The sequence below is a fragment of the Phacochoerus africanus genome, unplaced genomic scaffold, assembly GCF_016906955.1.
Source record: "Phacochoerus africanus isolate WHEZ1 unplaced genomic scaffold, ROS_Pafr_v1 Scaffold_14, whole genome shotgun sequence".
Classification (NCBI taxonomy): domain Eukaryota; kingdom Metazoa; phylum Chordata; class Mammalia; order Artiodactyla; family Suidae; genus Phacochoerus; species Phacochoerus africanus.
Window position 1 is genome coordinate 421721 of NW_025927332.1, and position 6434 is coordinate 428154.

Genomic DNA, 6434 nt, shown 5'->3' on the forward strand with positions numbered 1-6434 from the left:
TATATTTAAGCTGTTAAATGTCAAAGGTGAGAATTTTGAAAACAACAAGAAAAAGGCAACCTATCACCTAAAGGGAACTCCCCCTCAAAAAATAATGGGCTGATTTCTCCTCAGAAAATTTTTAGGTCAGGAGCGGGCCCTTTCTTTCTTATTGGAAGAAAAACTATTAACCAAGAATACTATACTATACACGGTAAAGTGTTCCTTCAGAGATAAAACTGTTAAAACCAAAGAAAAGCTGAGGATATTCATCACAGCCAGACCTGCCTTCCAAGAAATGCCAGAAGGTACTTCACAAGGAAATAAACACTTGAATGTAGGTGTAAGATGCACTGGTAAGTGTAATATAGAGTCAAAGTCATATGTTTTAATATTGTACTTGTGGTATGTAATGCACTTATGCTGATTTAAATTTTAAAAATAGACATCTAAACAAAGCCATAGCTACAATAATTCATATATTAAAACGTAAATTGCAACATTAATAACATAAAAAGTAGGGGCAGGGGATGAAGTAGTGTCAAATGTAGGAATGACATCCAAGTTAAATTGTTATCAGCTTAAAATTGGATGTTATAAATATATTTCATGTAAGCTTCATGGTAACCACAAAGGAAAAACCTGTAGTTTCAACACAAAAGATTATGATAAAATGTCAAAGTTTACTGCTACGCAAAGACATCACTTCAGAAAAGAAGACAGCAAGATAAGAAGCAAGGAATAATGAATCTATAAAACAGAAACAATTAACAATTTGTCAGTAATGTCATAAACTATCAATCATTATTTTAAACATCAGCAGATTAAATTCTCCTGACGAAAGACATAGACTGTCTAAATAAATACAAAAGCAATATGCAACAATGTGTTTCTTTCAAGAATGTCATTTTAGCTTTAAAGATAGAGGCTGAGAATGAAAGTGTAGGAAGATGTTTCAAGCCAATGGTAACCAAAATACTCAATGGAGAGAAGAAATTCTCTTCAATGAGTGGTATAGGGAAAATTGGATATTCATATGAAAACAATGTGACTACTAGATCTCAATCTTACACCACTCACAAAAATTATCTTGAAGGGAACGAAGGCTTAGATAAATGGTTCTGTATAACCAATGACCATAAAACTCCTAGAAGAAAACAAGGGGGGAAAATTTCTTGATATGGGTCTTGGCAATGATTTTTTTTGAATAAGGAAAAAGCAAAAAAAAAATATCAAAAATCAACAAGTGGATTTGTATCAAATAAAATAACCTTCTGCACAGCGAAATAATTAGCTTTTAAAAAGAGAGAAAAAGCAACCTATGGAATGAGAGAAAATACTTGCAAACCACACATATGATAAAGCATGAATTAAAAAATATATAAGGAGATATAGAACTCAATACCAAAAATAATTTCAATAGGAACCCAATTAGCAATTAGGCAAAGGGACTGAATATGAAGACAACCAAGTGCCACAGACACATGGAAAGTTGCTTAATATCACCAATCATCAGAAAAATGACAATCAAAATCTTAATGAGCTATGACCTTGCACATGTTATAATGGCTATTATCAAAATGAACAGATAACAAATGTTAGTGAGAATGTGGCGAAAAGGGAACCCTGTTCACTGCAATGGTAATGTAAGTTGGTGCAGCTTCTATGAAAAACAGAGTGAAGTTTACTCAACCAGAAATAGAACTGCATATTCAGCAATTTCACTTCTGTGTATATATACAAATGAAACACAATCACTGTCCAGAATAGATGTCTACAGCCCCATGTTCACTGCAGTATTATTTACAATAGCCAAGACATTTGAATGAATAAAGAAATCATGATATATATACATTTCAGGCATCAGAAAACCTTGAGGGCATTGTGCTAAGTAATATAAGTCACATAGAGAAAGACAAATACTGCATGATCTCACTATGTGTGGGGGAAAAATCATAGAAGAGTTCCCATTGTGGCTCAGTGGAATCGAATCTGACTAGTATCCATCAGGACACAAGTTCGATCTCTGGCTCCACTCCATGGATTAAGGATTCAGCATTGCCAAGAGCTGTGTATAGGTCACTGACATTGCTCAGATCTGGCATAGATGTGGCTGTGGCTGTAGCCAGCAGCTGTAGCTCTGATTCAACCCCTAGCATGGGAACTTCCATATTCCATAGGTGCAGCCCTAAAAAATAAAAAAAAAATCATAGAAGCAGAGACCAAGTCTGTGGTTCCAAAGATGCAGAGGATGGAGAATGGGAGAATTGGGAGAAGGTGGTCAAATGTATAAACTTCCAGTTATAAGATAAATGAGTTCCAGGAATGTAATATTCAACATAATGATGATAATTGAGAATTCTATATTGTATTTCAGAGTTGTTAATGCTTTGAATTTTTCACCATTGAGAATGATATCAGTTGTGGATGTGTCATATATGGCTATTAGTATGTTATGGTAGTTTCCCTCTATTTCTTGCTCACTTTCCAGAGAGTTTTTATCAGAAACAGGTGTTGAATTTTATCAAAAGCTTTTGATGCATCTATTGAGATGATCATATGGTTTTTATTCTTCAGTTTGTTGACGTGGCATGTCATAGTCATTGCTCTGCGGATACTGAAAAACTCTTGCATTCTAGCAATAAATCCCACTTGATCATGGTGGGATATAACTTTTTAATTTATTTTGGATTCAGTTTGCTGGTATTTTGTTGATGATTGTTGCATCTATGTTCATAAGTGATATTGGCCTGTAATTTCTTTTTCTCTGTGTGATATCCTCTGATTTTTGTATCAGGGTGATAGTGTTCTCATAGAATGAACTTGGAAATGTTCTTTCCTATGCAATTTTTGGAGGAGTTTCAGAAAGGTAGGTGTTAACTTTTATGTGAATGTTTGACAGAATTCGCCTGTGAAGCCATCCAGTCCCTGACGTTGGTTTTTTGGAATTCTTTAACCATAGTATGAATTTCAGTTCTTATGATTGGTCTAGTCATATTTTCTATTCCTTTCTGGTTCAGTCTTGGGAGGTTGTACCTTTCTAAGTATCTGTCCATTTCTTGTAGTTGTCCAATTTATTGACATATAGTTTGCTTGTAGTAGTCTCTTATGATCCTTTGTATTTCTGTGATGACCATTGTAACTTTTTCTTTTCCATTTCTCATTTTATTGATTTCAGACCTCTCCCCTTTTTTTCTTGGTGAGTCTGGCTAAAAGTAAATCAAATTATTTATTTTTTTTTAGGAATCAACTTTTGGTTTCATTGATCTTCTCTATTGTTTTCTTTGTCTCAATTTCATTTATTTCTGCTGTGATCTTTATAAGTTATTTCCTTCTAAAAATTTTGGCCTTTGTCTGTTCTTGTATCTCTAGTTTCAGAATGGGAGAAGATCTTTGCAAATGAAGTACTCAACAAGGGATTAATCTGCTAAATACATAAATATCTCATTGAGCTTTCTACCAAAATAACAAAAAACCCCAACAATGGACAAAAAATCTAGATAGACATTTCTCCAAAGAAGACAGACATGTGGCAAAAAAAAAAAAAAAAAAAAAATGAAAAGATGCTCAACATCACTAATTATTAGAGAAGTGCAATTCAAAACTACAATGACATATCACCTCACACCAGTCAGAATAGCTATCATCCAAAAGTCTACAAACAATAAATGATGGAGAAAGTGCAGAGAAAAGGGAACCCTCCTGCACTGCCGGTGGGAATGTAAGCTGATGCCAACCACTGTAGAGAACAGTATGGAAGTTACTTTAAAAACAAACTTTAGGAGTTCCCGTTGTGGCGCAGTGGTTAACGAATCCGACTAGGAACCAGGAGGTTGTGGGTTCGATCCCTGCCCTTGCTCAGTGGGTTAACGATCTGGGTTGCCGTGAGCTGTGGTGTAGGTTGCAGACACGGCTCGGATCCCGAGTTGCTGTGGGCTCTGGCATAGGCTGGCAGCTACAGCTCTGATTAGACCCCTAGCCTGGGAAACTCCATATGCCGCAGGAGTGGCCAAATAGCAAAAAGACCAAAAAAAAAAAAAAAACTTTAGAACTTCCATCTCATCCAGAAATCCCACTCCTGGGCCTCTATCCAGAGAAAATCATAATTCAAGAAGATACATGGACTCCAATATTCATTGCACTGCTATTAAAAATAACCAAGACATGGAAGCAACTTAAATGTACATCAACAGAAGAATGGGTGAATAAGATGTGGTACCTATATGCAATGGGATACTACCCAATCACAAAAGAGAAGGAAATAATGCCATTTGCACCAACATGTATGGACCTAGAGATTTTCATACAAAATGAAGAAAGATAGAAAGTCAAATATCACATGATATATGTGGAATCTTATGAAAATGATACAAAAGAACTTCTTGATAATACAGAAACAAACTCAAATTTCAAAACTGATTTTATGGTTACCATAGATGAAATCATTGTAGAGAGGAAAAAATGGGGAGGGTGAGAGTAACATATATACACTATGGTATAAAATAGATGCTTAATGAGAACCTACTATATAGCATAGGAAAATCTACTCAATGGTTTGTAATAGCCTACATGGGGAAAAAGAAGGGGTATAAGTACATGTATTACTATTCACATTGCTGTACACCTGAAACTAATACAACATTGTAAGTCAACTATATGCCAATAAAATTAAATAAAAAGAAAGCTGTTAAGAGAGTAAATTTTAAAAGTTCCATCCCAAGGAAAAAAATGTACCTGTAAGAAATATGGACATTAACTAATTTTAATATGGTAATCATTTTGCAATATTTATTTATATCAAATCATTATGTTGTACATCTTAAATGTCTACAATATTATATATCAATTCCATCTCAACAAAACTGTAAAAAAAGTTTTAGTTCTGATACCCTCTCCCTTTATGTCCCAGTAGGTCAAACACACTTGTCCAATATACTCACAATGAAGTGAGCACAGCCAAACACCCAAACTATAAAGCAAATGGGATATAGATGCTCAGCACACAATCAAGTACCACAATCCTGCTCAAGAGCTGTTGGTTATTATTATCACTGATGGTTTACAGATAACCATGAATCATAGATGTGCCCAGGGACAGGAATGCCAGCAGTGCTAGAGTTTTATGGGTTAATTTGTGGAAATACCTGAGGCATCATCAGCCCTGTACACAGTCATGTATCTTTGCCTCAAAGCAGGAGTAGATTCAGACTTCATTTAGAGGCAAGTCAAGTGAGCTGTGGCCATGAAGATACAAATCACCTAAAGCATGTTCAATGTACTTTGCTTGAATTTGAGAACATATGGGTCTATTGAAAATTGGCATCAATCTATGATGGGCCTTGATGTCCGGAGTCAAGCAAATATTTCAATCCTTAAATACTACAAAGGTATATTTCTACTTTTTGCTGGTACATTCAGCATGTTACAGGTCCCTGACAGATTCATAACAGATTACACCTGACACTGTCAATAACCCAAACTGAGGTGAAAGAGAAAATCAATAGTAACATCCAAGAAACTTTGGAAATGATTAATAATTGAAAGGAGTTGAACTTTCAGAAAACAAAAAGTAGTATAAATGTTGACAATTAATTGTTCTTGTAAGAATAGATTGTCAAAAGAGCAAATAGAAATTTAAGAAATAAATTTTGTTATCAGTAAGAATTTAATATCTGATAAAGTCAGTATGTAAAATTGATAAAGGATAAACTCTACCATAAATGGTCTGTGAGACCCAGTTCCCTATAAGTAAAAAGCATTAGGGGAATAAATACATAAGCATTTTTATACTCTTGAGATGGGAAACATTTCTGAAATATAACACCAACACAGAAACAATAAGGAAAATATGATATAACAATTCAAATTTGGTTATGGCTAAAATTTCCCTTACATAAAATGCTTTTTAATAATAATTGATGAACTGATGAAAAATAGTTACAAAATATAAAAATATAATATGGCAAAGTGTTTAATTTAAAAGGCATGAGTAGGAGGTCCTGTCATGGCACAGTGGAAACAAATCCCACCAGGAACCGTGAGGTTGTGGGTTCAATCCCTGGTCTTGCTCAGTGGGTTAAGGATCCGGTGTTGCCAGGAGCTGCGGTGTATGGTGGCACTATGGCTCTGATTGTACCCCTAGCCTTGGCACCTCCATATGCCATAGGTGCAGCCTAAAAAGACAAAGAAAAAAAAAGGGGACGCATAAGTAAATACTGCTGTTGAGTACACAAAATGGTCCTACCTTATTGAGGAAAAAATACTTTATGTAATTTATATAATCTTCTCTCTCTCTCCACACACACACACACACACACACACACAGACACACACACAGAATGTGAGCTGGTTACAAATGCCTAAAATAATCATTGGTATGGATTTGATGTTCTTCTTTGCACTTGGTTGTTTTTCAGTTTTCCACAACTCCTATCTTTATAATAAGAACAAGTTAT